At 38.4% G+C, this 22,797-nt stretch overlaps 1 pseudogene; it reads left to right on the top strand.

Moving 5' to 3' along the window:
• The first annotated feature begins 3,847 nt into the window (after positions 1–3,847).
• On the top strand, positions 3,848–21,288 carry LOC115674305 (disease resistance protein L6-like; annotated as a pseudogene).
• Positions 21,289–22,797: the final 1,509 nt, after the last annotated feature.

Below are 22,797 nucleotides of genomic sequence, written 5' to 3'. Positions count from 1 at the left end.
GATATTGGAATGAAGTTGATGGAGCGAGTTTGCAACCGTCCATTCTAAATCCGGTGATCTTTCTTTTCCCCATTTTTCTCTAATTTCAGCAAGCATCCTATAAAGCCTTGGCAAAGTTTAATTAGGTCCACATAAAGGGACCGATTATAGGAATTGCAAGGTAAAAAAAGAAGTGCTTATTTTTTTGTTAAGCAGGATTAAGAAGGTAAAGGTGATTGTGACGTATGGAGAAAATATGCTACCACAAGAAGAAGTTCCTTAAGCAGCAGAATGGGATAGTGCCTAGTAGACCTAGAAAACACTGTCAATAATACGCAAATAATTTCCAAGCAAATACTGATTTTCTTGTTAGAGATATAGATATATTTAGAGAATTTCCTGTATTTCTTCTAATTGATTTTGATGGGTTGCCATTGATATTTTGCTACGTTAAATCTTCATTTGTGAACCAAGAAAGAGAATGACAACTTCCATTTGAAGCAGTGAAACAGTCCAGGAGTTCTTTCTCCCAAGAAAGTACCCGTAAGGTGTCCTTAAAAGCTGCAAAATCTATTCCCAGAAGCTCGAACCGAAAGAAAAGTAGTCCCCTTATTTTTTAGCAGCATTACAAAAGTACACAAATAGGACCGAATATTGTACTTTCGATCCTTGGTGGACAACCTCTTATGAATAAATCACTCAAGACAATAAACCATGCCAACGAGTCATAAAGCTTTAATATGCGAAGGTGAAATTCGAATTCAATTGCCTTAATTAAATAAGCAGCAATAATATTCGGAAAAGTGTAGTTATTATTGTTGTAATATTAATGAACACGGAAGTAGTCAATGTGAAAATTGCCAGAAAAATAAATTACTAGCGATAAAGAACACCCAAGATTTATATGATTCGGTTCGACGTATCGATACCTACATGATCGGAAAGTGCCAACAGCAAGTAATCTACTATAATCGGAAAATTCAAGTTACAATCGCTCACTTATACTCTCTCGAGTATTTTTCACACCTAGAATAAACTCAAATCTCACCTATCTACAAATAAACAACTCATTTGAATAAAAAAACCCAAGTCCCAACTATTTACAAATAAACAACTCACTTGAATAAAAGGAACTCATACTCATAGCACAAAGCCCACCGCCTGTCCGATGCTCATTGTTTGGAATGGTCCCTCGCGTGGCTCAAAATGCTCAAGCTCTTCCCACGAAGGAACTCACTGGCATTCTTCACTTGTGCGGCTCCTGCTCTTCCTCGAGAGCTACCGTGCAGCCATCAACTCTTCATTGTGCGGCTACAACGACTGGCCGAAGGAACCCCCACAACCACAAGTCATCAACTGTGATGCTACTTTCAAGAAAGAAGGCCTATATTTCTCTTTTGTTTTCTTTTTGTCTTTTCTTGGCCCCATGGGAACCCACGCCCTAATCAGTCAACAACTTTACCTCTTGATTTTTTCCTTTGACCTGGACCCACCAAAGAAGAAAGGTCTTTCAACTTTTAGCGGCAAAGATCATTCCCTTCATTTTTCTTTCATTTGTGCGGTTCATTCTACTATATTTATCCAACCGGATCGGATTCCGTAAACGACTCAAATTCAAGACATAATTGAATAATTACGATTCGTTTAATAACAAGCTTGTTAAGATCATTAAGGGTATGAGTTATTTTCTATTTTGATGTCTTAGTACATCGTACAATTGACTAACCGATTATATGCAAAAGAGTATGTAAAAAGAAAACGTTATTCGTCATCCATGATGTCGATTTGAAGAGAGATTATATTATCCGTTTTCAAAGACAAAGATATCCCGAAACTAATGTACTATTAATGTGAACGGGTCATCATCGTCTGTTTCAGCTTATCCATAAATGTTCTCAACTGAACACTTAGAAAAATTTCGAAACAAACACACTAGATAATTCATATTAATTACCAAACTGCCAAATCCATTTTGTTTTTTACTATCATTTTACTCGAACAGCCAATATTTCTATCTGTATTTGTTTGTCCACCTTCTAGATCTGAATTTGGAGAGTCCAGATTCTTTCTTTCTCTGGACTCCAACTTAACTTGACCCCGCTCATGTAAACATATTAACACTTGAGTTAATCTTGCCTTGTCCAAATTGTTTGCATCAATTAATTGTTATCATACTATGACTGTTGTTCTAATTGAAACAACGTATTTTCTAGATTATCCTCGCATCGCATGTAGCATGCCTTACAAGTTACAACTCAAAGCATATATATTGCGGAAGCCAAGCGATTGAACAATAAAATTTGACAGAACAAGAAAATAAATCAAACACTAGATTTACATGGTTCGATCGTAGTGAGTTCACGAGGAGAGTAGTAAGGAATTTCACTACAGATCAAGCGATACAATAGAGATTACAACTACACTCAAGTTACTCAAATACTTTAAGTATTTCCCAAGTCCCTAATTATACTCAATAAATCACGCAGTGTTTAGCCCCATAATTCCTCACGAAATAATCTTTTAATCTCGCGAAGGAATTATACACAAATCTTATCATAAAATTTTCGCTTGAACACTAATTCTTTTTTGATGTAATTCACGAACAAGAACCAAACGTGGATGTCACACCATTATCATCTGCTCGCAAGTAAACCTCAGCTTCAGCGGCAAAACAAGGCATGACGATCCACTCTGCATTCGTCTCTGCCCCGGACCACAACCCTTGAGAATATATATATAAAAGCCACCGCCAGGGACAAATCCAAGCGGGATTTGGTCAAAGAAGTCAACTTTCCTTTTTCTCCTTTTGTGTTTATTTTTTTACTTCTTTTGTTGGCTGCCAACTCTCGCACCTTAGGAAATTAAATTTTCAATATTTCCTTTTGCTCGATTTCGAACGTCCGCAAAATATCAATTCGAAATATTTAGATTTTTATTTCGAATTTAAATTCGAAATATATTTTAATAATATATACTGATTTCGATATCTTTCACCAGCCTCCTTTTTCCTATTTCATTTGAAAATATAATTATTTCTCTGATTTTCTAAAGGATATTGAATTTTGTAGGTAGCTTTATATACAGTCTAATAACATATGGACGGTCTCGACCATATTGTTATGATATCACTTGTTGAACAGAAAAAGCTTGGATACTACTTGTTGAGTTTAGCATTGATGGACATGAAAGCGAAGAAGTTCGATTTTATTTCTCAAGGGAATAAATTACACGCAGACCAGCTCTCCTATTTCCCATTCATCAGACCCACGCGGCACACATCTAATTCACTCGTTCTTACAGACACAGCACACTCACAAGAGCTTTCTTTCGCTCACTCATGTCACATCAACACAAGTTTTTTATGAAAGTTTAAAGTAAGTTGCTTCTCTCTCTGTGCTTAGTCAAAATCTGATTGAAATAGCCTATCTACATTCCTAGTGGAGTTTAAAACAAGTGCGGACATAGTTTTAAAATGTTCAATCAACTTCTTTTGAAGAAGTTTGACTCAAGGGGACAAAGTATCATGATTTTTAGCTTTAAATATGAAAAGACAGTTTCCACACTACTGAACCAGTTCCCGTGGTTTCATAAGAGAATGAAAAAAATCTGATAAATAAAAGGATAATTTAATATTTAAATATTCTAATAATTTTTTCATTAAACTTTTTTCCATTCTGAATTGGTGTATTATTGTTTAGGATTAAAACAAAGGATACGAAAGAATGGCACGCAAAAAAGAACGAAGAAGATTTCGATAAAGAGAGAAAAAGTGTGAAATAAATTATTGATTTAAATTGTTATGAGAAGGGTACAAGTTCATCGAAAAATGTCCAGAACCAGACATTATAAAATACCTTGGACGGCAGCGATGATTGTGCATGTTAACAACAGTGAAAGATGATATTCTTCAGCAAAAAGATGATAAACTTCTTTAGTGGTATGCATATTTTATTACCTCACCTACTCTAGTTGTTCGTTCCTCTGTTTCATCTATTTCTATCCTCTCTCTCACAGAAATTCAGCCTCATCGTCCCCGCGTTCTCGATGTTTTCTTCGCATTGAGAGCAATCGCAGAACCAAAACTCAACTGTCCTTGAGAAGCGATAGCAGATATCCTTTCGCTAAATCTCTTCTCAAATAAGCTCTTCTTACAGGCCGTGGTTCAAAGACTGCTTGTTTTGGGATTTGTTGGTGACTGCAGCGTAGATGATCAGCTGCAAATTGGAGTCCATCGAGGCGTCCCTTTCATCACTGTCTGAACTTCGTTGCGCTCTGCAGACTCTAAGTATGTAGTCTACTTTACTAACTGCTGAGTATTCATATCCTGATTGACGTCAGGACACGAGAAAGAAACTTGCACATATAAATGTTTGATGCAATTGGTTGTGCTTGTTTGATGGTTTTCCTATCTCCATGTCTCATTAGGTTCAAGCCTATAAATACGGCAGGGTTCTGAGACAACTGACCAAAATCAACAGGACGAGGAGCTCGGAAGCAATACTAAGCATGGAAAATGAGCCAGAATACGAGCACGATGTATTTTTGAGTTTCAGGGGAAAGGACGTGCGCCTAACCTTCACTGATTGCCTTTACCGCAGAATGATAGGTGCAGGAATCCATGTTTTCCTCGACAGTGAAGAGCTCGAAGACGGTGAAAAAATCAGTGAAGGTCTTTTGAAGGCACTTAATGAGTCTCAGATTTACGTACCCATCTTCTCTAAGAACTTTGTCTCTAGTTCATGTTGTCTCCATGAGGTTGCCCGAATGGTAGAATGCATTTTAAAATCAGATTGGAAGAAAGAGATCATCCCCATTTTTTATGATGTAGAGATTGATGATGTGAAGGTCAAAACCAATTTGTACAGAGAAGCCATGCTCAAGCACGACAAGAAGTTCGGCTCTGATGGATTGAAGCGGTGGAAAAGTGCCCTTGAAGAGGTTGGGCGTATAGTTGGACGGGATCTTAAAGGCAAAGGGTAACTTTCGTCAACTTTTCATGGTCAATAAGCACAATATTTACATTTCATCGGATGTAAGTTTGTCCCTCGAAATTTCCAAACATAAAGCATGTGGGCATTTTTATATGAGACTTGCATTAGAACTAATGAAAGCTAGACCCAAAACCTGAGTATTCACAAAAGAAAATAGAATGTGGCTAATGTTTTTAAAGCACCGCAGGTAAGACCATTATTTTACTTAACGACTGTTTTACTTAACAAGTATAGTCACGCGATTTTATGTATGTTTCATCTCCCATCGTAATCACAAAGTTTTGTTCAATAACAAATGAGTGTTAAATTGTTGAATCAATAGGAGTGATGCAATTTTAAAATCATACCAAGACATGATTAGAAGTTTTCCTAAAAAGAGTTTGTAATTAACATTACAAAAGTGCGTGCATCATGCATCTATGCAAAAAAAATGAATTTTTAAAAGATTTTACAAAATTTCTCAATTATGAAATATTAGAATTATTAATTCAAGCAAAAAATATTATTGACACAATATGAAGAGTATTGAACACATATATGTGGAAAGAGAAATATATTTCAAGATTTGAAGTTTTTTGGCAGTAAATTTGTTTGTAAGGTAGAAGAGATTCAAATATTACAATTGAAATATGTAAAATATAAAGTAATTTATTAATCAGGCAATTTGTCCACTGATAGAATATTTGTTGAATAACTAATAGAGGATATTTTGAGGAAGAAAAAATAATATAATCAAGTAGGACCTCTTAATTTATATCATCCTGACACTTCTTCCTACTTTACTACAGCCACTGAGAACAAATTGAATTGGTTGTTGAAGAGGTTTTGCGTAAGCTTAGTGGCAAACATGTGGATGTGCCTGAACAGTTGGTTGAAGATCATGATCAGATAAAAGCCATAATAGAAAAGTTGGATGTTGACTCTGGTGGTGTACGTTTCGTTGGGATACATGGAATGGGTGGTGTCGGTAAAACAACACTTGCGAAGGTTGTGTTCAACAAATTGTCCTCTCACTTTGAGGGCGTTTGTTTTCTCAACGACATTCGAGAATCATCACAACTTGGTCTTGTAAACTTGCAAAAAAAGTTATTATCAAGATTTGTTGGTTCTATGAAGACTGGCCCAATTAAAGACGTTGGAGATGGGATGAAATTAATCAAGAGAGTATGTAGTACTAAAAAAGTCCTCATTGTTCTTGATGATCTAGACAAGAAAGAGCAACTCGGAAAGCTAGCCGGAAAATCTAATTGGTTTGGTTTTGGTAGTAGGATCTTTATCACAACTAGAGACGAAAGTATTTTGATGACTCAAGTGGAATCATCCAGTAAAAAGGTCCCTAATCAACCCAAAGGAATTTCGTGTTATGAAATTCATGAAATGGAATTTGATCGAGCACTTAAGTTGTTTTATAAACATGCTTTTAGAAAGGACTCTCCTATAGAAGATTATGATGCTCTTTCAAAAGATATCATTCATAAAGTGGCTAGGCTTCCTTTGGCTATCGAGGTGATAGGTTCATTTCTTTTTTGCAATGGCGTTGCCCTAGAGCCACATGGTGATAAAAGAAAGCTATGGGAAGAGACATTGAAGCAATTAGATGAAGCTCCTTTTAAGGATGTCCGAAATGCACTAATGATAAGTTGTGAAGGATTGGAGCCTAAGCATAAAGAAGTATTTCTGGATATTGCTTTTTCACCAACAACGACAGAACATATCAAGTTATCATGTGGGATAACTGTAATTACCATCCTCACGGTGCAATTAGTGTCCTTCGCCTGTGGTCCTTGATAAAAATTAGAGATAATAAGTTTTGGATGCATGACCAAGTTCGACATCTGGGAAGGCACATCATATTTGAAGAATATCCTCACAAATTTAGTAGAGTGTGGACTCACGAGGATGCTGTAAAACTCCTTGAGAGAAAAGAGGTAAATAGAAAGAGTAGGTCACATAATTTCTATTTGGAAGGAGAAACTTCTTGAATTTTTTATTTTATTTAATAGTTAGCTTTGTTTACTTTCCATTAGTCTTGTGAGTGAGATAGCTCTCTCAAACATTTGGGTCAAAAGGTCTTGTAAATTGGTGAGGAGAAACAAGATAGATTGCCTAATAGTTAGTTTTGTGATCTAGATTCTGGAGAACAGAATATAGTTTTCTGGAAATTCTGAAACAACAAAGCACCATTTCACGTGCTAAAGAAGATTGGACTTGAGATGCTAATTATATTTATTGAAATGTAGAAAATGGGAAATGGAGAAATGATTTAGAATCAGGTCTAGAATCTTCAAAAGCATAATTGCTATCGGTAACCGTAGATTGTGCTAGGAAGTTTTTTTTTTTAAAGTTAACTGTGGATTCAAAATACATAACTATTTGTAAATAACTTAGTGTCATATAAAAGTCCACATTGTAATCCTCATAAACTCTACACACAGACAATCAATCAACAGAACATCTGTTCCTTTGCATTTACTTTCGTCTTTAAATTCCTTACAAATTTACTTTTTCTGCAACTCTAAATTCTCGTACCTTTTGCATTCCTGCAACCATTAATTTCAAGAACCTGCATATTCAATTCCTTTACTTAACAACCATTTACTCTCCTGTCTAAAACTACCAAAGAACCCATTTCCCTTAAATTCATCAGAAAGGAAAAGAAGGACGTCATAACCTGATATTTTCTTTATTTAAGAGAATTTGATGTACCCAATTGTTCCAATGTCTTTATGTGATTGTCGCTTAGATATCTAATATGGAAATTACAGAGATTAAATATATCGCCATTGAAATTCACATATAAATCAGCTTTTGATTTTGCACATTGTAATTTGACTAGAGCCTGCTGAAGGGTTCATCAACGAAAAACAACGCAGCGGAATATAGAACCCTAGACAGGATCCATGTGTATATTGAAATCGAAAAAGAATTTCGAAACGTACCTTTTGCAGATCGAAGATAAATCGGCAACTGATTGTATCTGGATTAGCACCCCAAGTGTTGCGCCTCTACCGGTATCCACACACACGAACGGAATTCTCCAACGATCCACGTGCTAGCGAAAGATCCTGAAGTTCCTTTTTCTTGAACGCCTTTTGATTTTCGATACTCTGTCGAAAAACCCTAGACAGAGAACGATTCTCTATCTATTTATACAGCCTCATTATCCAGCGGAATTAAAAAAAGTGGGCCGGGCGATTTGGGCCCGCCAAACCGTCCACCTTTAATCGTACGTTTAATCGTTATCTCATAACGCACACGACCGCATAGATAATTTAAATAAGAGAATATATTAAAATCTACTTCTTAAGTAGATCAAGGCACACAGAAAATATTAAGTCCGTTCGCTATTGTGTGTGACCCTGTAGGTTCACTAAACATTAGCAGTGTGCTCAAAACTCTTTTTGGCCCACAAATCATAAGCGGTCTCTAGCAAGACATTATGACTACCAAAGTATAGTGAAGGTCGATTTTCCGACACAACCTAATCCACAACTAATATTAGAGTATCAACCTTGATTGATTCTTAGGGCAGACCACTAACAATCTCCCACTTGCACTAGAACCAATCATATAAACTAAGTCCCTTTGTCACATGATTTCCGAGTTAAGCATAAGGTAGGACAAGTGTCATCCTTATATAGCTTAAACTCATTTTCCCGATACCGCAGTTAGACTGTCAAAACAAGTAGTTGACTCTTCAACTCACTTGAACATGGCCATGCATTTCACAGTCTCAACTCTACGGGAGGCCAGGAAATCATACCCTCGTTATATGAGAGGGACAAATCCCATCTTGTCTACTCACATCACTCAGCACGATTCATGACATGCCCAGCCATTACCTTTATAATCACCTATTACGGCTGACGTTTGGCAATGTTAAAGCATGCCAATCCACGTCTAGGAAACCATGGCAGACTCAGGTCAAAGGACTATACTCTATAGTTGTGATGAGAAATACTGATGACATTATATAACAATCCTACAGTATTCTCATAGTAGGTCTGTCCAATACAATGTTCTCTAACATGTATTCCATGTGATCAACTTTATATCTCTATATTCATGACCCGTGAAACTTGGTCATCAGTTGACTCACATGCTAGTCTCAAACACCATTTGCCTCCCAATGCACAATGGCAATTTTTTTTTTTTGGTCTAAAAAGATACGAGTTGATTGGAAATTAAGTGTTCATGAAACTACAACCCGGCGAAGGGGCATCAAAACATAACAGTTCCCATAAAGGTTGAGGGGGACGGGCTAGCCAAGAAGAAAATAGAGAATTTGTCCGTTGCGCCTTGGCGACCCAATCAGCAACTTGATTCGCGGATCGATTGCAATGGGTCACAGTTAGGTTTGTGAAATGGGCCATACGCAGGTGCGCTTCTTTAATAAAGCATTCCTCTTCCCAGCCGACTTCTGTCTGGTTGTGCAGTTTCTTCACTACCTCAAGGCAGTCTGTTTCTATCACAATTTCCTGCGATCTTCTGTCAATGAAGAAAGACAGGGCATGCAGCAAGGCTTGCAGTTCGGTGTGCAGCGGCGAGATTGCAGGGACTGTCTTGGCGAAGCCGTCCAGCAAAGATCCAGCTTCGTTTCTGAGGATTCCAGAAACCGCTCCTGCTGCTGCATCTTCAAGGTAAGATCCATCTATGTTGATTTTGAAGCAGTTTCTCTTCGGTGGTTTCCAGAACAGAGGTACAAGGTTCTTTTCTGCACGCAGTAAAGGATTCTGTTCTGCACGCAGACTAGTATTTTGATGGTTCCACTTCCTGTAATTTTGCAATATATGTCTTGCGGACTCAATTATGGAACTCGGAATTGGGGGTTTTCCTCTAAACACAAAATCATTTCTTGCCTTCCAAATCATTCCTCTAAACACAATGGCAATTGACTTGGAACATTTAGAATATTAATATCTACTCTATTAATAGAGTTTCATTATCAAATCACGTATTTGATTATCTATTAAGGATATTCAATATTCAGGGGATAAAGATTTCGCATTCAATTATATACTCAAATTAAATCGAAATCAAATATAATATATATTTTATTAATGAACAATGAAAATGTATATCACATATACTCCCACTCACATCAAGACCAATCACTAATGTGTCTAAGGCCTAAAGCGTTACAATGACGCTCATGCTTAGGTTGTGGAAGAGCCTTCGTCAGCGGATCAGCTGTATTCAACTCCGTTGCAACTTTGCACATCTTGACATCACCTCTTTCAATGAATTCTCGAATGAGATGATACTTCCTGAGTATGTGTTTGGTCTTCTGATGAGACCTAGGTTCTTTACCCAAAGCTATGGCCCCATTGCTGTCACAATAGAGGTCCACTGGAATCGAACTAGTGGGACTGATTCCCAGTTCTTCTATGAACTTTCGAATCGAAATAGCTTCCTTTGATGCTTCTGAAGCAGCAATATACTCAGCTTCTGTCGTTGAATCTGCAAGAGTGTCTTGCTTGGAACTCTTCCAGCACACTGCTCCACCATTCACGCAAAAGACAAAATCTGATTGCGATCGAAGGTCATCTTTGTCGGTTTGGAAACTAGCATCAGTGTAACTATTTACAGTGATCTGTTCCTCACCTCCATAGATTAAGAATAAATCCTTAGTTCTTCTCAAGTACTTAAGAATATTCTTGACAGCAATCCAGTGAGGTTCCCCTGGATCTGACTGGTATTTACTTGTCATGCTCAATGCATAAGCAACATCGGGACGAGTGCATAACATAGCATACATGATGGATCCCACAGCTGATGCATAAGGAATCCTACTCATGCGGTCTCGCTCATCTTGTGTTGAAGGACACTGAGTCTTGCTAAGACTTATGCCATGTGTCATCGGGAGAAAACCTTTCATGGAGTCTTGCATATTAAACCTGTTGATGACTTTGTCAACATCTGTACTTTGACTCAATCCAATAAGTCTCTTAGATATATCTCTATAGATCCTGATCCCCAAGATATAGTTTGCTTCTCCCATGTCCTTCATGGAGAAAAATTTTCCTAGCGATGTCTTAATTGACTGAAGCATAGGAATGTCGTTTCCAATGAGTAGTATGTCATCCACATACAACACTAGAAACACAATTGCACTCCCACTAGACTTCTTATATACACAAGCTTCTTCTTTGTTTCTGATGAAGCCAAACTCTTTGACAGTTTCATCGAAACGAATATTCCAGCTCCGTGATGCCTGCTTCAATCCATAAATAGAACGTTGAAGCTTGCATATCTTTCCAGTATTATCTGGTGATGTAAAGCCTTCAGGTTGTGTCATATACACATCTTCTTCTAGTTTTCCGTTAAGGAAAGCCGTCTTTACATCCATTTGCCATATCTCATAGTCATAATATGCAGCAAATGCTAGGATAATCCGAATGGACTTAAGCATGGCCACTGGCGAAAAGGTCTCGTCATAGTTAATACCATGAGTTTGTTTGAAACCTTTAGCTACTAGCCGTGCTTTATAGATGTGAACATTTCCATCCATATCAGTTTTCTTCTTGAAAACCCATTTGCACCCTATAGGTTTGACACCTTCGGGTGGATCAATCAAAGTCCAAACTTTGTTTTGATACATTGAGTCCATTTCGGATTTCATGGCCTGAAGCCATTTATCGGAGTCTGTGCCCATCATAATTTCTGTATAGGTCGTAGGTTCGTCATTTTCTATTAACAATAGATGACGGTGTTCTGTCACGTGAAAACCATATATCATAGGCTCACGATGTCTTCTTTCAGACCTACGAACTATAGGTGTCACTGGAGTAGACTCTACAACTCTTTGTAGATCTAATTGAGGTTCCTCATGAACTGGAACACCCTCTTGTGGCACAATAACTTCTTCAAGGTTTACCTTACTCCCACTGTTCCTTTAGTAAGAAACTCTTTCTCTAAAAAGACACCATTTCGAGCAACAAACACTTTGTTCTCTGATGGATTGTAAAAGTAATATCCTTTCGTTTCTTTAGGATATCCCACAAAGAAGCATTTATCAGATTTGGGTCCAAGCTTATCAGAAAGTAAACGTTTTACATAAGCTTCACAACCCCAAATCTTTAGAAAAGACATACTAGGAACTTTTCCTGTCCACATCTCATATGGTGTCTTCTCTACAGCTTTTGATGGACTTCTATTTAGTGTAAACGCAGCTGTCTCGAGTGCATATCCCCAGAAAGATAATGAAAGATCTGAATGACTCATCATTGATCGAACCATGTCTAACAAAGTTCGATTTCTCCTCTCAGAGACACCATTCCATTATGGTGTTCTAGGGGGAGAGAGCTGTGAAACAATTCCACACTCTTTGAGATGGTCATTGAACTCTTGGCTTAAATATTCTCCTCCTCGATCAGATCGAAGAGCCTTGATATTCTTGCCAAGTTGATTCTGTACTTCATTCTGAAATTCCTTGAACTTTTCAAAGGAGTCGGATTTATGTTTCATCAAGTAAACATATCCATATCTACTGAAATCATTAGTAAATGTAATGAAGTACTGATAACCTCCTCTGGCTATAAACTTAGTGATCCACACACATTAGTATGTATAAGGGCCAATAATTCTTTTGTCCTCTCACTTTGATTAGTAAAAGGAGCTTTTGTCATTTTTCCAACTAAACAAGATTCACATGTATCAAATGATTCAAAATCAAATGAATTTAACAATCCATCGCTATGAAGCTTGTGAATTCGTTTTTCATTTATGTGGCCTAATCGACAATGCCATAGGTAGGTTGGATTCAAATCATTAGATTTAAACCTTTTTGTATTTATATTATAGATTGGCACATCAAGATTTAGAACATATATCCCATCCACAATATGGGCGCTACCATAAAATAATCCATTAAGATAAAACGAACAACTATTGTTCTTTATATCAAAATAGAAACCTTCCTTGTCCAAACAAGAAACAGAAATAATATTCCTGCGTATAGCAGGTACATAGTAGCAACTATTCAGTTCTAAAATCATGCCAGAAGGTAAAGCTACATCATATGTTCATACGGCTAATTGAGCAACTCTTGCTCCATTTCCAACTCGTAGTTCCACTTCACCTTTTGCAAGTGTTCTACTTCGTTTTAGTCCCTGCACATTCATACAAATGTGAGTACCACAATCGGTATCCAATACCCATGAAGTAAAACTAGTAGTAACATTTACTTCTATAACATAAATACCTGAATCGGAAGTCTCACTTCCCTTTTTCTTCAGGTCCTCCAAATATTTCTTGCAATTCCTCTTCCAATGTCCATTCTCACCACAATGGAAGCATACAACATCAGTAGTTGGACCCGGTTTGGTCTTGGATTTGGGTTTGGGCTTAGTGCCCTTGCCCTTACCCTTGACCTTACCTGGCTTCTTAAAGCCTTTCCCCTTTTGAACCATGAGAACATTAGGGGTAGGGTCCTTCTTGATATTCTGCTCAGCAGTTTTGAGCATCCCATGCAGTTTAGTCAAGATTATGCATGTTATAGTTCATAACAAACGTGTCATAATCTTGAGACAATGACTGAAGAATAATGTCAGTAGCCAACTCTTGGCTAATGGGAGAGCCCAGTCGCTCCAGGTTTTTAATATAACCTATCATCTTTATGACATGTGGGCTAACTGAGCTCTCACTCGCTAGTTTGCACTCAATTAAGGTCTTTACCGTTTGGTACCTTTCAGTGCGTGCCTGCTCCTGAAACAAATTTTTCAGGCTCATGATCATATCATAGGCATCCACGTTCTCAAACTGCTTCTGAAGGTCTGAGTTCATGGTAGCTAACATTAGACATGATGCATCCAATGCATCATCTTTATGCTTCTGATAAGCTTTCCTTTCAGCATGGGGAGCGTTGAAAGGAGGTGCCTTCTGAGGAAGTGGTTTCTCCAGGACATAATCCCTTTTCTCCTGCTTGAGAACAATTCTCAAGCTTCTATACTAGTCCAAAAAGTTTGAACCATTCAATTTTTCCTTCTCAAGGACAAATCGCAGTGAAAAGTGTGATGCAGAGCTATTTGCCATTATCTACAACAAATATGCAAAGTGAATTGTTCATTAATATTATTTATAATAAACTCCCACTATACTTTTATAACATGTGTCCCAATAAGTATAGTGGACCAAGATCCATATTTTACCAAGACTCGAGTAAACTTTGGCTTACCACTCAAGACTAAGTTATTTAGGTAGACAACTCTTTGTCAATTGTATCGAATACAACTCTTGGTTGTTGGGGTTGACATCTCATATCTTATCCCCAAACACTATGCCTCAAGGCCCAAAACTGTTTTGATAGCCTCGTTAAGTAAACCAATCTTGACTTATGGATAACCATTATCCATCCTATTTTACTCAAATAGTTAAAGACACCCTGCTTTGGCAGGCCCATCTATTGACGATTCAAGTCTTAATAGGTGTATGATTGGAAAGGCATCATATTATTACTTAATTTTATTAGGGACTCTTAATGTTTATTTAGCGATGAATGTATGCATGTTATAAACATAAACGAAACATCACTTATAATAACAAAGGTACATTAATCATACGAGAACAACCAATTCCATGCAGGCCCATCTATTGACGATTCAAGTCTTAATAGGTGTATGATTGGAAAGGCATCATATTATTACTTAATTTTATTAGGGACTCTTAATGTTTATTTAGCGATGAATGTATGCATGTTATAAATATAAACGAAACATCACTTATAATAACAAAGGTACATTAATCATACGAGAACAACCAATTCCATGCAGGGGTCAAGGGGGTTGCGCCCCCTTGCGGGGTCGAGGGGCAGCGCCCCTCGCGGAGTCAAGGGGCAGAGCCCCTTACGGCGGTCTCGAGAACTAGACAGAATTCTCAATTCTGTTTTCTGAGGAGAGCCCCGAAAACTAGACAGAATTCTCAATTCTGTGTTCTCGAGAGACTATCCGTCGCTGCCGCCTCCCGCACCCTCACCGTACGCATCTGGCTGAACGCCTCGAGTCCTCGACGCACCGGATGACTAGTCGCGCTGCCGTTTCCGCCTCAGGCAACAGACCCAGACGCGCCGCCGTCTCCGCCCGCCGTCTCCGCCTCGGGCAACAGGCCCAGACGCGCCGCCGTCTCCGCCTCGTTCGTTCTCAATTGATCATATCAATTCGTATTTCAAATTCATCTAACCCTAATTTAGACTCACTTCAGGCATACATCATATGTATCAACAACTAGGGTTTCCGATTCAAGTTCAATATATCACAAGTAGCTCTGATACCACTGAAGGGTTCATCAACGAAAAACAACGCAGTAGAATATAGAACCCTAGACAGGATCCATGTGTATATTGAAATCGAAAAGGAAATTCGAAACGTACCTTTTGCAGATCGAAGATAAATCGGCAACCGATTGTGTCTGGATTAGTGCCCCAAGTGTTACGCCTCTACCGGTATCCACACACACGAACGGAATTCTCCAACGATCCACATGCTAGCGAAAGATCCTGAAGTTCCTTTTTCTTGAACGCCTTTTGATTTTCGATACTCTGTCGAAAAACCCTAGACAGAGAACGATTCTCTATCTATTTATACAGCCTCATTATCCAGTGGAATTAAAAGAAGTGGGCCGGGCGATTTGGGCCCGCCAAACCATCCACCTTTAATCGTACGTTTAATCGTTATCTCATAACGCGCACGACCGCATAGATAATTTAAATAAGAAAATAAATTAAAATCTACTTCTTAAGTAGATCAAGGCACACAGAAAATATTAAGTCCGTTCGCTATTGTGTGCGACCCTGTAGGTTCACTAAACATTAGCAGTATGCTCAAAACTCTTTTTGGCCCACAAATCATAAGCGGTATCTAGCAAGACATTATGACTACCTAAGTATAGTGAAGGTTGATTTTCAGACACAACCTAATCCACAACTAATATTAGAGTATCAATCTTGATTGATTCTTAGGGCAGACCACTAACACCCGCACATTGCACGGGCCTCCAACCTTTTATTGTCTGGAGTCACAGAGCACAACATGAACATGCGTTTGTCGCATTCCCCACTTTTTCTTTTTTCACTTTTCATTGTAATTGTTTTTACTATTTCCCTTCCAAAACTGTCTCTTGCAGTATCTTCAAATGGAAACTGAAAGCTTTCGTTAATGGTGTGAATGTAAACATATAAGTCTACTTGTTAGGAAAAGGCATGTCCCATGGTAGGTTTACTGTTGGAGAAAATGTTTACCAATATACATATGCTTCCTTTCTTTATAGCTCTGTAAGAGTGTTCGGTGTCGTGCTCTGAATTAATCTTGAGTCTCTCTTGGTAGAGAAATGAAGATGTAGAAGCACTAAGCCTGACTTCCGATGGTTGCAGCCGCAACTTTGCACCCAAAGAATTAGCTGCTCTGCCAAGACTAAGGTTCCTCCGAGTGAAATGCATTGATTTCTATGGCAACTTCAATAATCTTCCTTCAGAGCTAAGTTGGCTTTCGTGGCAAATGTGGCAACCGACTTTCCCTGCAAATAACTTTCACTTCAGTAATTTGGTCATGCTCGACCTTTCAAATAGCAATATTGATGATGGGTGGGGTGGGTGAAACCAAATGAAGGTACGATATGCTTTTTTCTATATACTTCTTTCTGGCATTACCTTACTCATGGTGAATGAGGCCATGATAGAAGAAAAATATATATTTACTTCTTTCTATCATTACCCCATACGATTGACCTTGTTAAAATTCGATCAATTTTCTAAAAATCTAGAATCCTCTTGAATGTCTCCAAGACTCTAGTCTACTTGTGATTGGGGAAGTGAGTAGCATCGAATGAAAGCCAAAAAAAAAATATCTCTGACAATGCAAATATAGTTTGATTGTCGAGTCGGAGGAAATGTGACTATAAATAGGCAAGCTTGTGGACTTTACACGCACAGACCAACAAAAACTACTCATTCCCTCTCCTGATTCCGGTGAGCTGGCCACAAGCAAGCAAGGAATGAGCTCGCCCTATTCCGGTGAGCCTAGCCGAGCCAGCCTCAGGCAAGGCCCCACCTCACCAAATCCAACGAGGTCGAGCTCACGCAAGGCCGGGGAGCTCGAGGCTCGCCAGATTGGCGAGGCCCGAGCGTCGCCTAAGATTGATGAGGCCTCAGGCTCGCTAGATTAACGAGGCTCGAGCCTCGCCCAAGGTCAGTAAGCTCATCCCTCGCTTGTGGCCGGTCGCCAGCAGTCGCCGTGGCCGGCCGAGAAAGAAGGAAAAAGAAAAAGAAAAAAAGGGAAAAAGGAAAGAAAAAAATAATTATAATTTCAATTTAAAAAAAAAAAATTTTATAAGGGTAAAAAGGAATAGAGTGTGTGTGGGCATAGTAGGTTGAAAATGGGTTCTAAGCTTAACCCATTGGAGCCCATTTATTTTAGACATTAAATTTTAAAACCTCTTTAAGGTAAGCTTTTCAAAACTGAAGGAACCTATATATAATCCATTTATTTTTTAAATGGGTCACAAATGGGTTTAACACCCAATTTGACAGGTCTATTAATGACCAAAGACCCGAGCCTTATAGCAAACCTAGTTTTTGTCGAAATTTGGTGTTGCTAGTTGGTCTCTTGTGTACATGACCAAACATCCCAAGCCTATTCATAGGCTCAACCCACCGACTTATACATGCAACTTTATCTCTGCATTTTTCAGAGATAATCATCCCTGGACATATTTACGGCCACAAACTTTAACTAACTCCTATTAAAAACTTACTTGAGACTCGTAAAACATTAATCCGAGAGGAGTCTAGGCTATCTTTGTAAATTGATCAATACATCAACAGAATCACGTCATCTTGATTAAGTTGTATGTTTTATTGTACGATTTCCAAGTCATATAGCCAAAGTAAATCCATTTGTTGATAAATTTCTTCTTCAATTATCCCATTTCGAACTTCTGTTTCTTCAACTTTCTCTCCTTCAGCAAACTTATTAGCAATTGCAGTCGTGATCTGATTCAATCTTTTACATTTTCTTCTTCATTAAGTTGCGCTATTTGCAGTTACCATAATATTATATTGAATTATAAAAATGAGGATAATCAGGTTAACTTTCCCTCCATATATATGTCCTAGGATGATTGATGCGTTCATTCTATTTAATTTAATTTCTTTTCAGCATATGACAAAAAAACTGAAAGTTCTGGATTTAACGAGTTGCACAAAGCTGACAAGGACACCTGACTTCTCTAACTTCATGTCTTTGGAGATGTTAATACTTGCTCGGTGTACCAAGTTTATAACAATTGACTGCTCCGTCGGTAAGCTTAAACTCCTGAAAACTTTGAATATCAAGGGGTGTAGTTCTCTTCAAGATTTGCCCGAAGAAGTTGGTTCTCTACATTCTTTGACACAAATTATCATGCCCCAAAATTTTCAATCATTGAAGCTTCCAAAGAGTTTTGGTAATTTGAAATCTTTGTCGAGTTTTGTATTAGACGACCAACCTGGAATCAACCAACTTCCAAAGTCTATTGGAGGGTTGGTGAAACTTACACACTTATCTTAACGAGGATGTGTGGAAATAAAGAAGCTTCCACACTCCACGGGGGAGTTACAAATGTTGGTGGAGTTGGATCTATCCAAATCAGGAATTTGGTTACTACCTATTTCCATCGGAAAGCTAAAGAAACTAAGGGTGATGAGAATAGGTTATACGTTAATAAAGAAGTTTCCTCAAACTATCGGCGGACCTTTGATGCTTGAGGAGCTACACGCCAAGAAATGCTGGGATCTGACAGATGAAAACCTAGAGGAAATTGGAAAGCTGTCCTGTTTGAGGATATTGGATTTGTCATATACTTGTGTTTCTAGATTGCCGAGAGTGATAGGTCTTCTCTCTCATCTCCAGACACTTCGATTGGGTTCAAGTGACCTTCGAGAAGTGCCAGCTCTTCCATCAAGTTTGACACACCTTCAGCTTCAAGCTCTTGACTTCTCGTTTAACCCTAACCTCTCAAGCCTCGTAAATTTAGAATATTTGGAATTGTTTAGATTGACCGTTTTGATAGAGGAACCTTGCTCAACTTGGAGGAATGATCCACAAGAAACTTGGATGAAAGACCACCGGCTTCCATCTTATTTGTCAGCCTCGAAACTCAAAGGCATCAGTCCATTGCCAGACTTTTCCAACTTAAAGAATTTGTCAAATCTGTGTGTCATTGGATATCCAATATCGAGCTCACCTTTCTCTCAAGACCTAATACATTTGCGGGAATTGAAAATAAGTAGGCTTCAATCCCTACAGAAAATACCTGGTCTGTCACTCTTAAAGAGGCTATAGCGCTTGGATCTGAACAGCTTGAATAAGCTAGTTGAGATTCGACGTTTGTCGGAATTGGAATCCTTGATGTACCTCCGAATTTCCCATTGTAATTCATTGGAAAGATTACCCAACTTATCAAAGTTGGATAAACTACAACATCTTGAGCTAGAAGCTTGTCCAAATATAAGAGCCATTAGGGGCATCAAGGGCTTAGAAAGTTGGGAGTGGGATGACCAGGGTTGCACAATCTTGAAAAGGTTACTGGATGCTTCAAGATCGACCTGGCTTTGCCAAAGAACACCAGTGTACGATGTGTTGCTGAGTTTTAGGGGAGCAGACACTCGTCATAGCATTATCGATTCCATTTATGGTAGCCTGGTTCGTAATGGAATTTCTGTGTATAAAGACGGTGATCAATGGAGGCTCACTAATGGAATTGTTGAAGAGATGCAACCCGTTTTACATCTTACATCTATGGCTCTTACATCTACATACCCGATTTCTGTAAGAGCTATGGTTCCAGTAAGTGGTGTCTCGGTGAACTTTCGCAAATGGTAAATTGCATGTCGAAGTCAAAGGGTAAAAAGAGAATACTCCCCATTCTTTATGATGCGGAGATTGATGATGTTAAGCTCATAAGCCCCTTATATAGATGCGCGCGAGACAGGCACAAAACTCGGGTAGGCGATGACCAAGTGAAGTCATGGGAACAGGCTCTTAAAAAGGTCTCACATGCCAAGGTGTTGGACCTGAAAACTAACGGGTAATGCTTCTCTTTCGATTAATTGCTAACTACCCTCAAAATTATGAGATATAAGTCATTCAGTTTATCAACATCGAGATTCAAAGTTACTGCAGTGCAAACTTGTGCATACAAATAATTGCACACGAGAAAAATGGCAAGCAAAAAGAATAATGAAGATTTTGATGAAGGGAAAGAAGCGTGATTAAAGTTGTTTCAAGGACTGAACTTAAAGTTCAGGTTTTTCTTTTAAACAAAAAAAGTTTTTAGCAGAATTGGGACTGAATCTAAAGTTTGGGTTTTTCTTTGGGAATGAGGCCTGAAATAAATAAAATCACTATATTAATAGAAATTTAAATCTTTTAAGATCTTTAATTTAAAATAAAAAATATTTTTAACTTCCACGTCTCACGAGTGTTATACTAGTTTAAATATGAATAGGAACATAATGCCCAAAGAATTGGATAACCACTTACTATTATATGTAGTAAAGATAAATAACTTAAAATAGTTTTCCAGATATTTTTTTATATATAGAAAATCAAACAGATTAACATTGTCTCTGTTAGAACATCACTAAAAGAAACTTTTTAAGAATATGCCCTAGTTTTTCAAGATTTTACATGGAAATTTTGAACTTGTATATTTTTTGCTTATCTCAAAATTAAGCTCCATTTATTTCAGATTAGATCCATAGATTTGAAATGTTGGTCGATCAAAACATTGATGATGAACGATATCCTCAAGTCTGGCAGGTAGATCCAATTTCGTCCATTCCATCAAGAATAGCTACTTCAAATTGGTTCCTGAATTTTTTTTTGAGCATCTTAATTTCTTCAAATTGAGCAACATCTGATGAAAATTTGGTATAGCTGTAGATCAACTGATGCTATTACTTATTTCTACCAGGTTGAGTGATAAAATTACTTAACTTATATCACCACATGACCGTACATATATGTCACATAAGTAGATCCTATAAACTTATCCGGAAGAACTCTATGGGGAAACAAAATTGCTTAAAGGCACACCATCAAAGACCTTCGGTTGTTGTTATGTTTTTTCCTTTTTCATCCTCTCTTTTTTCTTTTGTATGAGTTTAAAGATATCCAGGTTACATTTGTTGGAGACGTTGAATCAGCAATTATGATGTCATTTTGATATCATTTTGTTCTCCGTTTGAACAACTTTTATTCCTTTGTGCGCCTACTGCAGCCCTGAATCAGTAGTTCAACTCGTTACCGAGGAGGTTTACCGTCGTGGGAGAAGAATGTTAGACTGAAGTTTAGTTGAAGATCAGTAATAGCTGATAGAGGCTGTAAGGAAATTGCTATTCAAGTTTTTGTCTGGTTCATTGTCAGAGAAAAATAGAAATGGAATTCCACTCCAAAGAGATAAAGTTCTGTACAACTGGTTCTTTTTCTAATGTTTGAAGGTCCTGGAGATTTTATGTTAAGAGAAAATAGATTATGATTCTAATTCTTGGTACATTTGTAGCGCCTATGATGAAATTGTCGCAACTATTCATGAAGTGAACCAACAAAGGAAAAACTAATGGATTGCTAAGTGAGCACAAACGGTTACTTTCGAAAGAGATGATGTCGTCACCATAGAATACCGCCAGATATAATTTATTGAGTGTAGCATTGGTGGGCACGAAAGCAAAGAAGTTTAATTTTCTTTTCCAAGACAATAAATTACACACATGCCAGCCCTCTTATCTCTCATACACCAATCTCACGTAGCACACACATCTAATTCATTTCTTACGGACACAGTATCACGCCCCACACTCTACGAGCGCGCGATCATCCCTCGATGGTCGATCATTGAATGCGACGTCCCAGGCACGTCGCCGACCCAACCCAAACATCAGAGATTAGACACGCGCGGAAACAAAAAGAAACAACCCAGACAATTAATAATGACAAGGGATAACAATAGCACGAAACAATAATTCCAAATACACAACATCAAAAGGGAACAATGGTGGGATATCCTACTTCGCTATACAAAAGAGGGGCACACAAAATATGAGGTAACTTGACCCGTCCTCCATCCCCGAGATACCCTGGTGGCGTCTCCAATCAATCACGGTCGCGGATCTGAAAATGGTTATATAATAACCGTGAGAACGAGTCTCAATAAGCAACCCCCTATACCCCACATAGGCCAATGCGTACCCAGACAAGTCGTACACGCAATCTACCCCATAACATATAAAATTCACATCATTGTACTTACCTCGTCATCAAGCCCATGCCAACTCTGCACGTTAGTTACAACGTGATAATGCAATAATAGTAATTTAATAACACATCACAATCGCTCAAACACCAACCACACTTGCACTCAATCAATCCAATTAACTCAACCACACATCCAACCAGCCAATTCAATCACACGCTCAACCAATCAATTCAATCACACTCAAATCGCATGCATGGCCGAATATCTTTCTCACAACCCGCGCCACTGTACCTCAAGTCTATTCTCACTGCCCGCGCCACTGCGCCTCAGGCCCACTTGGCACACCGGCCATTCGTGCTTTCACACGGACCGCCGTCAACACATCCCAAGTCCGTAGCCCTCCGATCAATCCGGGCTCAATTTCCAATGACCGACGTAAACACGTCCCGGTCCAACACACCTTCAACGGGCCACCGTCAACACGTCTCAAGCCCGCATCCATTTGGCACACCGGCCATTCATGCCTTCACACGGACCGCCGTCAACACGTCCCAAGTCCGTAGCCCTCCGATCAATCCGGGCTTAAAATCGACAGGCATGC

This window comes from Syzygium oleosum, unplaced genomic scaffold (assembly GCF_021117445.2).
Source record: "Syzygium oleosum isolate NSW1041296 unplaced genomic scaffold, Sole_v2.1 Sole_v2.04, whole genome shotgun sequence".
NCBI classification, from domain to species: domain Eukaryota; kingdom Viridiplantae; phylum Streptophyta; class Magnoliopsida; order Myrtales; family Myrtaceae; genus Syzygium; species Syzygium oleosum.
This window is presented reverse-complemented; position numbering and strand designations above follow the sequence as displayed.